Raw genomic sequence first — 14,579 nt, 5'->3', positions numbered from 1 at the left:
AATGTGACGTCACGTTTGTTTTCACGTGAAAACGGCGATGTTACACTCCCAAGATCCTACTGAGCTTTTTCTTCGTAATACGAACAAAAAGCTTAGTATTATGACAGCACAGCGAAGGCAGTAACGTATGGTGAGGGGTTCTCAGTAACTTATGACCAGTTTCTTAGTATTACAAACAAATTTCTTTGTATTATGATAGATTTGAGTTGTAAAGTACTGAGAATTAGCTTAGTATTATGACAGCACGGCATTTCTCAGTAGGAAATTGGAAGTGTAGTTTGAGCGTGACAAACGGTGAAAATTACAGTCAAACGAATGTGACACACCGCACCGCCTTGTCACATTACTTCGGGTGTGTCACCCAATCAGCTGTCGAACTGTCACATTAAAACGAATGTGACACATGGTACCCAAGTGACAGTACATGGATGTCACATTCGTTTTAATGTGACAGTTCGACAGCTGATTGCGTTTCACACCCGAAGTAATGTGACAAAGCAGTGCGGTATGTCACATTCGTTTAACTGTAAATTTTCACCGTTTGTCACGCTCAAATTAACACCGCCGTTTTCACGTGAAAACGAACGTGACGTCACATTATTTGGCTACCAGTGCAAATAAGAGGAGCTGACCTTGCCGCGTCCCTCACTGAGACTCCTGATACTATGAGGGGTTGATGAACAACAACACTCCAGTGCAATGACATAGGCCTATCCGATTTCGACATTGACGTGAAATTGGCACTCTCCATTTCAGGAATTTCCCTTTTCACTGGCAGAAATTTCCGAGAGAAAAAAATGGAAAAATCATGGAGCTTTTCCAAAACTTCTGCATGGGGCTCTCCATAAGAGCAAACTGGGTTTTCTCCGAAAATTTTCGGAATTTTGAACAGGAATTCATACTTAACTATCAGGAAATCACGAAAATCTGTTTGCTACCTGGTAAAGTATGAGGGAAAAGTGACCCCTCCTTGTTTAGTTCAGTTTTTACAATACTGAGCGAGACCTTCAGGATTTAAGTAAAATAGGCTCTAAGCAGATGGTCCCTTCTTAGGCCATTTCAGACTAAAGAATGCTTCGGCAAACACCTCTTTAACATGTTAAGACTTGCATTTTACCTCAAATCAGGACCCAAATAATGCCTCCGAACTCCGAAAAAAATTTAATTGAGCCCGAAGAAAGATGGAAACTAAACGGAGTCTCCATGAACGTGATTATAGAGTTTTTCTCCATAAAATTTCGGAGTAGATTTCTAATAGTGCATGTCGTACTCCTTTGAGCATTGTGTCACGTCCGTTTGAATGTGAATGACCTAGTTCGACGCGTCCTAATAGAATAATCCGAACTGCCAGAGTAGGTCCAAAACAGTCCTTACAGACAGAGCAGATCCAACACAATTTTTACTGTCAAAGCAGATCCAGACCAACTGGTGGTGTCAATTCAGAACTATCCATACTGCACATGACGTGAAAAGCGGTCTTTTCTCAAAGTCCCATGACGCCAACATACTTCATGAAATTATTCACCGAAGGGCTCATTTCACTGATTTGCAGTCCTGAAGATAGTCCATGAACACTTTGAAGCACTTTGCAGTTAGGAAGGATAGTTCGTTCGTGTTCCGAGAAAAGATGCGATGAAAGTTTGAGAGTCTGGGCTTTCCTCCCCCCAGGTATGTTTGCGGCTCAGGGGCTCCCGACGCTGCAGTTTTTCGAATACGTGAATGCAGTTTTCGGCATGCAACAGAGAAAAGAAGAATCCATATCAACTAACAAAAAAATATTCGTTCTTTTATGGTTTTTTTTGCCTTTTTGGCGGGCGTTATGTGTCTCCTGAACTCCTGAGCTGTTAAAAATTTCAGGAGACATTAGGAGACTTAACCAGACGAACTCCTCGTAATAATCTTCTAAAACTTCTTATGTAGCGTCCGAAACATGTCTTTAGTATCGCGGCCAGCACTGAGGATTGTGGTAGAAAGTAAGCGAAAGCCCTGCTTAGAAACCCTGCCTCGGAATGTTGTAATTGAGGTGTTCAAGTATCTGAATGAAGAGAACCTCATCAAAGTAACAAAACAAAACACTGCGTTCTCTAGCATTTGAAAGCTCTTTGTGGAATAAGGTGGTGATTCTAAATCCGTATGTGGAGCCATTTGGATGAGACATACAATCCTGGATTCGTTCAAAGACGGGTGAAAATCCTTTACTCGCTTATTTTGACCTGGATTATGAGGAACAGACTATGAAGCGATTTGAAGGGGGGAAATGTATCCCGTGGTCTAATGTCATTTTGTCGAATTTAATATTTTGAGAAGTTGTTTGTTGAAAGTTTCCCATTTTCTGAATCATTATCACGGACAATTTCATCATTGCAACTGTTCTTATAAATCTGCTATTGCCTTCCCATTTTATTAGATGTGTCTCCTGAACTCCTGAACTGTTAAAAATTTCAGGAGACATTAGGAGACTTAACCAGACGAACTCCTTATTATGTAGCGAAGTCCGAAACATGTCTTTAGTATCGCGGCCAGCACTGAGGATTGTGGTAGAAATCAAGCGAAAGCCCTGCTTAGTAACCCTGCCTCGGAATGTTGTAACTGAGGTGTTCAAGTATCTGAATGAAGAAAACCTCATCAAAGTAACAAAACTAAACACTGCGTTCCCTAGCATTTGAAAGCTCTTTGTGGAATAAGGTGGTGATTCTAAATCCGTATGTGGAGCCATTTGGACGAGACACACAATCCTGGATTCGTTCAAAGACGGGTGAAAATCCTTTACTCGCTTATTTTGACCTATAGATTATGGGGAACAGACTATGAAGCGGTTTTAAGGGTGGAAAATATATCCCATGGTCTTATGTCATTTTGTGAAATTTAATATTTTGAGAAGTTGTTTGTTGAAAGTTTTTTTTTTCTGAGTCATTATGACGGACAATTTCATCATTTTAACTGTTTTTATAAATCTGCTATTGCCTTCCCATTTTTTTCATATTACTTATCATGTGCTTGAAATTGTGTTATAGATTTTTTGCTAGTATTTGGCACCTTTTACCTTTTTTAAGACGAACATTGGTCCGGCCAAGTTCACAGGGCTCCATAACCCGCGTTACAGTTACAGGTGTCTCGTACCATTAGCGTTTTAACTTGAAACACGCCACTGCTACCTGGCTGAAAGCTGCGGCCGCAGTTTTCAGCGACCATCTGAGGGTTTGCGTGCTAACGTCGAAGTGGTTCCAGACGCCTCGCACACCTTCAGTAACTCACGAGGAGCTAATCACAGCGTTGCTGAAGACTCCGGCAGTCCTGGATGACTCTGGGAACATTCCAGGTCCAACGAAGGAAGTTTGGGCGCTCGTCGTTCAAGAACTTGGGAGAGGGGGGGGGATTTTAAACCGAACTACCCTTATACGTCCATGAGAATCGCAATGACGCTTTCACGCTCCTTTCTTTTGTAAAATTTTAATATCAGAGTGGCCACCAACTTTAGAAAATGAAATTCCCGACTTTTCCCTGACCTTTAATCAACTTTCCCTGACCAAACGTGCACAATACATACAATAATGAAGAAGTCCAACTTGATTATAATCCAATAATTGTGTGCATTTACAGGGAATAGCTTACGCCATGAATGATCACAATGCAGAGGGATGCCTGCCGGCTCTCGTCTTTAGAGGGAGGCGGGTGTGCGTCCCAAACTGCGCAACCATTACTTCACCAAGTGATGCAGTGGAATTGTTTTACAATGAAGTAGAGAAAAGGATTGATTATGTTCTCTGCTTGTAGCCACTTTTAGTAGTTTATGAAGCGAGTAAAGTGAGCCAAAAGACAACGCATAATATTGACGAAAATTTGATTCCGAGGGTCCCAAGTCAGCCTATAGATACGTTTTCTGCCCACACTTAAAAATCAGTGTCCGACAATTGTGATTTTCCCTAACAGCTACCCATTTTGCCCGACAATTCCCTATGTCCCTGACTTTTCCCTGACACTTGGCCACCCTGAATCTTCAGCCTTGCTACTAAGATTTGGTCGTGTCCTTTTTATCGTTCTTCACCAACTTCAACACTGTGTCTTTACTGGTCTCAATGTTCACTTAATGTTCATTTATCCTCGTGGAAAGCGCCAAGTCTTTGCCTTTTATGTAAGAGAGCAGTCAACATGGCGTGAGGATACTGTCAATAGTATTTCATTATCTTTAAAATTTGTGACGAATTTGTCGTAAGGTAAGATTAGGTGGACTTTTAGAGTATGTCCCCTAGCCCTTTATGGTAATGGTGCGCCGGGTGGTTAGGCCACCCATCGGGCTGGTGTGTGGGTGGCTCTCAGGCTATCTTCGCGGAGGTCTCTGACAGGAGCCCTGCCGTGTCCCGATGTCCCTCCCTCGAGCTTACTACCGCCCTGTCTTGCGGCCGCCCGAGGCGCGCATCGTGTACTGCGCTGTGCGCTACACGGATGTTTGTGTTCTGTTTTGATCTTGTGGATCACCCAATTTTCTTTCTGCCAACACATGAAGCAGGTCTTCCGTGCGTTGTTGCGGTTCGTGGAGGAAGAACTCGACTCGGATTAACCTAATTTTAATGATCTGCAAAGTATGAATCTGTTTTAAATCAGGCAATGAAGCACCTCTCCTAAAATGAATTTTGTGTGATGAATTGTAAATAGATATTTCTTACTGAGTCAATGTCAATTTTATTTTGTAATGAAACTGCAGCTTAGCTGGTGTAGTGACCTTCGTCTTAATTTGAATGCTCTGCAATTTCTGAATATATGATAAATGAATCTAAAATTGATTGGCAGTCATTTTGCTGTTTTCCCTTGATTTCCTTGGCATTACACAAGGTGTACGCACGTTTATTTAAGTGTCTTTGTCGAAATATGCCACCACATCATGGAAACATCATGATGACATTCATTACATGGAACAATACAAAGTCAAAAAACAAATAACTTATCGAATTTTTAACAACAGGATCGACCTGAAGCTTGAGCTACACTTGTGGACAAAATTTAAAGAACGTGTTTTTGAGCCGGTCGGGCAGCTTTGAAGGGTCCTCTTCGCGCATGTAAAGTTGCATGCGAGGATTGATGTCAAGGGGTTGTTTTACCCCCATTAACGTGGCGCCGGGCCTCAGGACGCCGGCCGGTCTGTCCTGCAGGGCGGCAAGCCCTAGCTGGCAGCAGGCGGTGCGGCCTAGGCCCGCCCCGGGAGGCCCGGACGATGAGCGCCTGTGGGTAGGCAACCCTTTGCGTACGGAAGTCCTTGGGGTTGCTCCCCGCTGTCGAGGCAACACCCTGGACCAGAACCAGGGCGGGGTCAGGTTACACGTGCATGTTGCCAGCCCCCTCGAGGGGACTCCCATATGATATCTAAAAGATATACTAAAATTGACATTTTCGTGAATGCCCATGGGTAAGAAATTTGTCAAATAGAGTTCCGAGTGTTTACTCTTCCGAATTAATTGTCAAAATGTAACATTCATCTTCGACAAATTTTTCTTCTAATCGTGGAATAAAATCAAATCACCATACATTAGAATAAACATTCTCATTAGTATCATCTGCTTTCACGTTGGCGTTAGGGTTAACGTTTTTTAACAGCATGCTGGGAATAAACCCCACAGACGGAGACAAACAAAAGCAGTGCCAGTGCTTTGGCCGTTGGTGCCCAAATACAATGGTGAGGAGGAACCCTGACCACGGACAACGTGGAATGGCCTGGTGGGGTCGGGACGCGACTGGGGTGGGGCGGGGCGTGGCACCTGTGTGTGTTGTCGCGGTCCTGGGCAGGGCACGAGGTCCTCGGATGCCTTCAGGACCTGCGACACGCTCCGCCGCTCTATTTCAAGCCGCCTGGCGCATTAGACCAGCTCTTATTTTGCGAAAGTGAGAATTCCGCTGGGTTCCCCGACTCAAAATGACCGAAATGGTTAGAAAACTCTTAATTTGAAAGCCCAAGGTCGTCAGACTTACCAAAGCCGTGCATTTTTTTTTTCGGACTTTTACCAAATTAAGTTTGACTCTAGGGTAAACAGGCCATAATACGAATCTTCGGGTGAAAATTTCGTCCGTTTTGCGATATCTCGACTCCTTCATGCCCAAACGGCCTCCCCAACCGCAAGCATAAAAAAGACGCCGCGCGGGCGGTTGGGGAGGCCGTTTGGGCATGAATGAGTCGAGATATCGCAAAACGGACGAAATTTTCGCTCAAAGGATCGTATTATGGCCTGTTCACCCTAGAGTCAAACTTAGTTTGGTGAAAATCCGAAAAAAAATAATTCGCGTTTTGCCTTTATATAGGGTCTTGGGGCACGGCTTTGGCAAGTCTGATGACCTTGGGCTTTCGAATTAAGAGTTTTCTCACCATTTCGGTCATTATGAGTCAGGGAACCCAGCGGAATTCTCACTTTCGCAAAATAAGAGCTGGTCTACTGACGCGTCCTCGCCGCCCCGCTCCCGCTAATGACAAGGGCCCGAGCATCCGACCGACACCGCGGCGTGTTGGAGTATCGAATGGAGACCGTCCTCCCGCCGCGGCACACCAAAATTTAGCTTTCTATCTCAATACATGTGGTCATTACAGCCAAAAAACACTTCAAAAATGGCAAAAAAAAAACAAAACATTTTACTGCCGTATGTATGTTGTCATATTAAGTTTTGCATTATTTCACATGTTTTGGAGGGTGCTGACAATGTAAATAGAATCCATTTCAACATCCGACCCAGGTTCGAGACCTTCAGGGACAAAAGTTAGACATAATTTAAGGGGAGTCAAACCAAAAATGTCATGCAGTTTGACCAGCAAACTAATCACATCACCCCGCACATGTAAGGGGGGTCCGGGGGGCGGAGCGCCCCGGCATAATTGGCTGAGCGATAGCGAAGCCTGTTACTCCAGTGGGGTTGAAAAGTTTTTCCTGTCTGTCTGTCCGTCTGTGTGTGGGTGTGTGTGTGTCCGCACTACTCCTCCTGAACGGCTCGGCCGATCTCGGTGAAATTTTGCACACTTTTTGGGTATGTCCTTGCGAGGGGTCAACAACTCTGGATTTTGGTGTACACCGAATACATGATTATGCAGAATATTTAAGATTATGGAGAATATTGCGATTGTTAAGATTATTTTTGATTATGGTGATTATTTTGATTCTAAGTGAATATTGTGAATATTCGTGATTATTGAAATTATTGGTAAAGATTCTGTGAGATTATAGAGATTATCGTTGATTATCGCGATTATAAATGATTATTAGTGAATATGGGATGATTATCAGGGATTATCGGACGGAAAAAAGCCCTTACATGGAAAAAATGGTTGCATGTATGTACCCAGCATTTGTTGTGCACATGACACGTAGGCTTGATTATTCGTGATTACGAGTGATTATTGGCAATATTATGTGATTATCTTTGATTTTTAGTGATTACTATAGCGATTTTTGGCTGACGATAGCCCAATGTGTTACTTCAGGGGTTGAAAAGTTATTATACTGAATATGGTTGTATGTTGTTATTTTGATTATCATGATTACCATACTGAGGTCGCCGAAACCGTGAGATTTGACCCTGGTTTTCCTTGACTCGGCACACGCGAAATTTCACAATCCTAGCTCAACTGGTTTAGTTTATACAGCCGAAACACACTAAAAAACCGGCGATAATTCGAGTTTTCTGCAGACAGATCACATTTTGCCTTGAAAAAAGGGGGGTCTGGGGGCGGGCCCCCAGCCCTACACATTAGAAAGTTACAAGGGTCAAGATCGAGTTATCTGCAGATGAAGCAACTCTATGAAATCCGGAGGACAGTCGACACTTTAAAGCGTAGACCAGTTTGTCCTACGCTTGCAAGTGTCGACCAGTTGTGTCCGACGCTTCGAAGTGTCGACCACACTGTGTCCGACGCCTGCATGTGTAGGACACTGTTTGTCCTACGGGAAATTACACTGAGTTTCCCATTGTGACCCCACACTTCAGCCGTCGGGCATTCTGTGGTCGACACTTGCAGGTGTCGGACACAGTGTGGTCGACACTTCGAAGCATCGGACACAACTGGTCGACACTTGCAAGCGTCGGACAAACTGGTCTACGCATTATAGTGTCGACCTGTCCTACACTTGGATTTGCAGTGTATCTGGATTGAGGGGGGGAGGGGTCTGGGGGGCGGAGCCCGTCGCACGCAACAAGCTAGAAAAATCTACGATGGAGAAGCTATTGCCTGCCGAAGGCAGGCTAGCGCCGCAGTAATCCAGGCAAACATTACAAAATAACGGGATTTTCCGGACAAAATTGCTAACAAGCTGCAATTTTGGGATTCGATAGAGTTCATATTGTAGAATAACATACCAAAAATCCCAAAACTTTTATCGACCACATTGGCCGCAATCAGCGTTTAATGTTCAAAATTTACACTTTTCGAACGGCGGCTATAACTTTTTACCTATTTGTCCGATTTCACTGCGGTTTCGCTCGTTCAATGCAGCATTGAACGCTCTTGAACTAATATAAAGACGTGTTTCGTCGTCAGGCTAAAACTATCCACGCTAGAAGGCACAAACTGTCAAAAACGGGATTTGGGTCAAGCTGCAATTTTGGTTTTTCGTATTTTGTGGCGAAATGAGGCAGCGATTCTTAAAGTACCCTTTTACAACTCGTGTAGATCGTTCTATTGCGCACAAGAAAGGTCATTACGCATTTCGGGCTACGACGTACGGTTTAAGTCCTACGGGGACGGAAGCGGCGCGCCACGGCGCTCTGCGGGCGGCCCGGGCGCCTTGCTGCGCGCCGCTCCACGTAGCTCGCCGCGACCGCCCAAAGTGACACATTTGGCGTCGCAGTGAAGGAAACCGAAGCCAGTTAGAACAGAATGGTGAACGGGATATTGTTCTACAGCGCCGTCGCTTTCATTGTCTCTTCCGGAAAAGTTATGCCAAGCTCCGTTCAGCGGGATATGCGCCTCAAAGTCGGTGCGATGGCGCGTTTGTGTCACTTTGGGCGAATTCGTCACTTTTTCGGCTGACTTCGCAGCGAACTTGCAAGTCAACTGTTCGAGCTAAAGTTACGCTCGAAGTATTTTTAGAAAGGTGGGATGACAGAGAATACTACCACGAGGGTAAACGAGCATTTGCTAACTTTTATTCCGTGCACGACTTCGGCAAAAGTGCTAGTTTTAGCTATTTACAAAGAAATTTGATATTTTTCGCGAAGAGGTGCAAGGAAACAGACGAAATTTAACCTAATTGGTCAACGGGAGCCCATTTCTCTTCAGTTTCTCTTTCCAAATATGTATTGTGAATTACGACAGTCGTCTTAGTTGTCTCGAATGCGTCTTTAAAGTTGAAGAAAATTGCCATTTCCCTAAAATAATTGTCAAAACTCACACATCGCACCTCGCATTGCTGATATAACAACGTAGTCCCAGAAGAAATTGAACCGGGACTGTGTTAGACGTCCGTCATATTATAAAAAAGACTCTCGAAATTAGTCACAACTACCTTAGTTTGTCGAGGAAAGTAACCCAAAGATGGAAGAAATAAGTCAACCACATGATTGAATTGCTAAAACTAGCGCTTTTGCCGAAGTCGTGCACGGAATAAAAGTTAGCAAATGCTCGTTTACCCTCGTGGTAGTATTCTCTGTCATCCCACCTTTCTAAAAATACTTCGAGCGTAACTTTAGCTCGAACAGTTGACTTGCAAGTTCGCTGGGAAGTCAGCCGAAAAAGTGACGAATTCGCCCAAAGTGACACAAACGCGCCATCGCACCGACTTTGAGGCGCATATCCCGCTGAACGGAGCTTGGCATAACTTTTCCGGAAGAGACAATGAAAGCGACGGCGCTGTAGAACAATATCCCGTTCACCATTCTGTTCTAACTGGCTTCGGTTTCCTTCACTGCGACGCCAAATGTGTCACTTTGGGCGGTCGCGGCGAGCTACGTGGAGCGGCGCGCAGCAAGGCGCCCGGGCCGCCCGCAGAGCGCCGTGGCGCGCCGCTTCCGTCCCCGTAGGACTTAAACCGTACGTCGTAGCCCGAAATGCGTAATGACCTTTCTTGTGCGCAATAGAACGATCTACACGAGTTGTAAAAGGGTACTTTAAGAATCGCTGCCTCATTTCGCCACAAAATACGAAAAACCAAAATTGCAGCTTGACCCAAATCCCGTTTTTGACAGTTTGTGCCTTCTAGCGTGGATAGTTTTAGCCTGACGACGAAACACGTCTTTATATTAGTTCAAGAGCGTTCAATGCTGCATTGAACGAGCGAAACCGCAGTGAAATCGGACAAATAGGTAAAAAGTTATAGCCGCCGTTCGAAAAGTGTAAATTTTGAACATTGAACGCTGATTGCGGCCAATGTGGTCGATAAAAGTTTTGGGATTTTTGGTATGTTATTCTACAATATGAACTCTATCGAATCCCAAAATTGCAGCTTGTTAGCAATTTTGTCCACCGCGAATGTAATGTTTTAAGCTAAAATTAAGTTTAAGTTAAAAGCCTGTTACGACAAGACGCGGTCAGGCGTAAACCTACCTTGTAGTTTGAACCGAACGCTGGTTTGATGTGCATCAGTTCTCTTCGAGGGGCGATATGTGGCGAGAGAGTCTGCCGAAGGCAGACCAGCGCCGCAGACCAAGGTAGGTGTTAACGCCAGGCGTGGATTGTCGGAACTGACGCAGCATCGCAAAGCCTGTTACGACAAGACACGGTCTGGCGTACACCTTCCTTGTATTGTCTGAATCGGAATAGACTATTCTAGTCGTGGCTGAGTGAAGAACAAGAAGAATCACAAAAGTGTACTTTTTCGCACTTTTACTTCAAATGTTTAAGTCCCCTTGCTTGGTAGAAGTTCATTCAAATATTTTATAGTAAATGCAACATATTTCATCAAATATATTCACTTTAAATGCCCTAAATGGCGTCTTTTGTGATTCTTCTTGTTCTTCACTCAGCCACGACTAGAATAGTCTATTGGTAGCCGAAGGGATTGATGTGTTTGGCCGTTAGTGAGTTTAACGTGTTCCTTGTTCCATGATTTAAATTTTGTGTTGACTGATAATTTGGTTTTCTTTTATTCTGAATTAGATGCAAAACATTCCATCCAACCGGATAATTCATAATTTACCCAGCAAATCTGGTATTTAAGTTGATCTTTCTTAATTTTGTCTTTAATTGCAGGCGGTTCTGCTTCTTTCTCTGGTTCACCTTCGCACGAGAAGCCTAAGTTTGCGAAGTTGCAAGTATTCTCAACTGGTTTGGCTGAGCGATAGCGAAGCCTGTTACCCCAGTGGGGTTGGAAAGTTTTCTCTCCGTGTGTCCTCACTACCCCTCCTGAACGGCTTGGCCGATTCATCTGAGATTTTGCAGGGTCATAAGGTACGTTCTTGGCTCGCCACACATCAAAATTCAGCTTTCTATCTCACTCCATTCGGTCATATTAGCCAAAAAAACACTTGTAAAATGGCAGAAAAGAGACAACATTTTTGGGACTTTCAACTTTTTGCCAAGTTCAATGTCTGGGCATTATCATGAACCAGACAATAGCAATAAAGAGGAAACATCTGAAAATAATAATGAAGAGTCTGAGAGTGGGGAAGAAGAGCATACATCTGACAGTAATAATGAGTCTGAGAGTAGTGATGAAGAGCAAGAAAGGCCACACTCTACCAAAAATGTCCTGTAAATGCCGTTAATTTATTACCAGTTTTCACTGTAGGCCAATTCACAGCGTTTACTGTGATCTGCTCACGGGATTCACTGTGATCTTGGTCGCGGTGTTCACTGTGATCTGGTCCCCAGTAAACACTGTGAGTTTGACGCCGCTGAGCACCGAAGTACTGCAAATCAGGCTCCAATTCACGGCGTTTACTGTGGCCAGATCACAGTGAACACTGTAACCGAGATCACAGTGAACGCCGTGAACTAGTTCACAGCAAACGCCGTGAATTGAATAACAGCAAACATTGGTAATAAATTAACGGCGTTGACAGGACATTTTTTGTAGAGTGCAGAGGAACCTGACATTTTCCACGGAGGTGGAACGAATATGCCACAAGCCTTCAAAAAACACTTGAGTCTGCCATATGAGGAACTCCCCACGCGTAAGTGCGATGCTGTTCAATACAAGTGCTGACTTAACTGCTGATTTTAACTTATTTTTAACTCCATACTATTAACTCCAACAGCGCCTGAAGTGTCTGAGGTCCTCATAAGTATTTACGAAGAATCCAAGGAACGAAATTTTAGGCCAGAAGAGGATGTTCAGGGCAAATTCCGGGCACAGTGCTGGACTTGCCTGAGGCCCATGACAGCATCAAGGAAACACGCGGGTCTTCCATCCATTGATCCCAAGTGTCATGTTCCTACCTCGACAAAAGACCGCCTGCGGTCGTGGGTAGGACAGGCAACATGCAGGGGATGCTACGTAATGAGGGCTTGTGACTTATTTTGTCTCCTGTACTTTATGAACGAGGAAGAAAGACATTTTGTCTTAAACCTGCTCAAGCCTTATGATATAATTTTAGTGGACGTTGGCGTTATGGGACGCAAGTATAAAGATAAAGTCAGAGTAGAATACACTCCTCTGAAATTACCTATTTCAAGATTAGAAACTTTTATGGTAAGTTTACAGCATGCGGAATTTATTAGATAACATATGACGGTTTTAAAAATACCTGTAAACAATATTGAAGTATCTCTGTTGGTTTGGTTTCTTCCAGAACACTTTATTTCAGGGTGGCCACAAACCTACAACATGGACTCAACAGAGCGTTCAGCGAACACTGAAACGATGCGTTGTGTGTGAGCAACAAGTGACCCAAGAACAGGGGATTGTGAAGCATTCTAGAACTCACAGAGGAAGCCACCCCAACGTGATGAACATATGCAAATTGATTCAAGCAAAGGCTAGGTTTCTCACCAGGAATGAACAAAGTACTTTGTCTGCACCTCCAAGTATTGGACTCAGAATATTTCTGAACATGAGCGGCTTTTAAAAACTTTCCAATGACTTAGTTGCCAGTAACTTTTAAGAACTACAAACTTTCTGTACATTTTAAGAACTCCAATCTTTCTGTACATTTGTGTCTCCAAACAGTTTATGTATATATGAATTCATTAATCTATGTAAAATGAATATTTAAATTAAAAGATAATGTGTCTTATGACGTACCACTGACCTTTTAAAAACGAGCTCAAATCCAATTTTTCTGTACATTTTTGTGTCCAATCAGTTTATGTATATATAAATTCATTTATCTATGTAAAATGAATATGTAAATTAAAAGATATTAATGTGTCTTATGACGTACCACTGACCCTCTCAACCTTTATTTGACATCCCTTCTATCACGATGTGTCGGGGTACCGTTGCAGGCCGAGTCCCTGGAGGCGGCGGGGCGGCCTGATAAATCTGGAAAAAATCCCCTGAACCCCCGGGTCGAGGCTCGAACCCGCATGGGGGCATGTGCGGGCAAGTGCGGGCAAGAACGGGCAGATGCGTCTGCATGGTACACACGGTGTGGCGAAGGAGGTAAAACGTGTACCGCTTTCATATTGGCGGTAAAATCTGGAGCCCACCAATAGGGTGCTTTCGTAGAATCCTGAACCGGAAGCAAGCAGACCAGCAGACGCCAAATTGGCCGGAGACTAACCTCTCTTCGGATCCAGAACTATATCCGAGCTGTACAAATATTGCTCGCGAAACACATATGCACTGCAAACAAGTATCAAACGACTGTTTATGTTCATGTGTGGCCGATACATTTGACGAACGTCTCTTTCCCATGTCAAGTTTGGATCTACTTCCGCCAACATGGCGTCTGTGTGCTTCCGGTTCAGGGATCTACGAAAGTACCCTATTACGCACCCTACAAACCGAAGGAAAACGGCGGTACAGTGTATTACCGCCCATTGCGCACCGTTGAGATGGTGCGTAAAAGGAAGTACAAAATACTACCGCCCGTAACGTTCCCTCAGAGTGCCAAGAAAAAGGCTATAAAGCTCTCGAAAGGAGGTACAAACGGTTCTGTTACGGCGGTTATTTCTGCACCGCCTTCATATTTGCGGTATAACGTGGACACCGCCAATACAAAATTACCGCCAGTAAAGGGTGGAAATATTACCGCCTTTAGATTTGGATTGCAGATGGCAAACAGCTGAGCGCGTGAGAAAGGTGGGCCATTTTATTGTTTTAAGCTTTCTGGCCCGTGTTTACCGTTTCTCTTATTTTGAGCTTAAGAAAGATCAAAAGTTTTCTTTTCTTGATAAAAAAAACGTTCGTCTTCTTTTCAGCAAGTCTAAGTTTGCTGCTTAGCGATTGTACGGGAATGTTAAGAGAACGTTAGTGAATGTTGAGAGAATGTGTGTAAATGCGACCGAATGTGAGACAATGTCAGCGATAGTATTTGAATGTGATGAGGAATGTGTTTTGAGAATGTGTGAGAGATTTTCGGGAGCTCCAGTTGTACAGCGCATGTGGGCAGTGGTTTCCCCCTCGGTTTAAAGTATGTGTGACAGTAGTCTGGTTCGGCCAGGGACTGAAGTTGACCACTGTGACGATTTTTTTTTTCAGTGGTGGAGAGGGAACGATTGACAAGTT

The 14,579-nt window shown here is 44.0% G+C and overlaps 1 protein-coding gene across 3 annotated transcripts in view; it reads right to left on the bottom strand.

Moving 5' to 3' along the window:
• LOC117639459 (gastric triacylglycerol lipase-like) overlaps positions 1-14,579 on the bottom strand; it is a 114,715-nt gene that overhangs the window by 66,436 nt on the left and 33,700 nt on the right. The window lies entirely within an intron of this gene.

The sequence above is a fragment of the Thrips palmi genome, unplaced genomic scaffold (genome assembly GCF_012932325.1).
Source record: "Thrips palmi isolate BJ-2018 unplaced genomic scaffold, TpBJ-2018v1 HiC_scaffold_11, whole genome shotgun sequence".
Classification (NCBI taxonomy): domain Eukaryota; kingdom Metazoa; phylum Arthropoda; class Insecta; order Thysanoptera; family Thripidae; genus Thrips; species Thrips palmi.
Note: the sequence above shows the minus strand (reverse complement) of the source record. Positions and strands in the feature narration are given on the sequence as shown.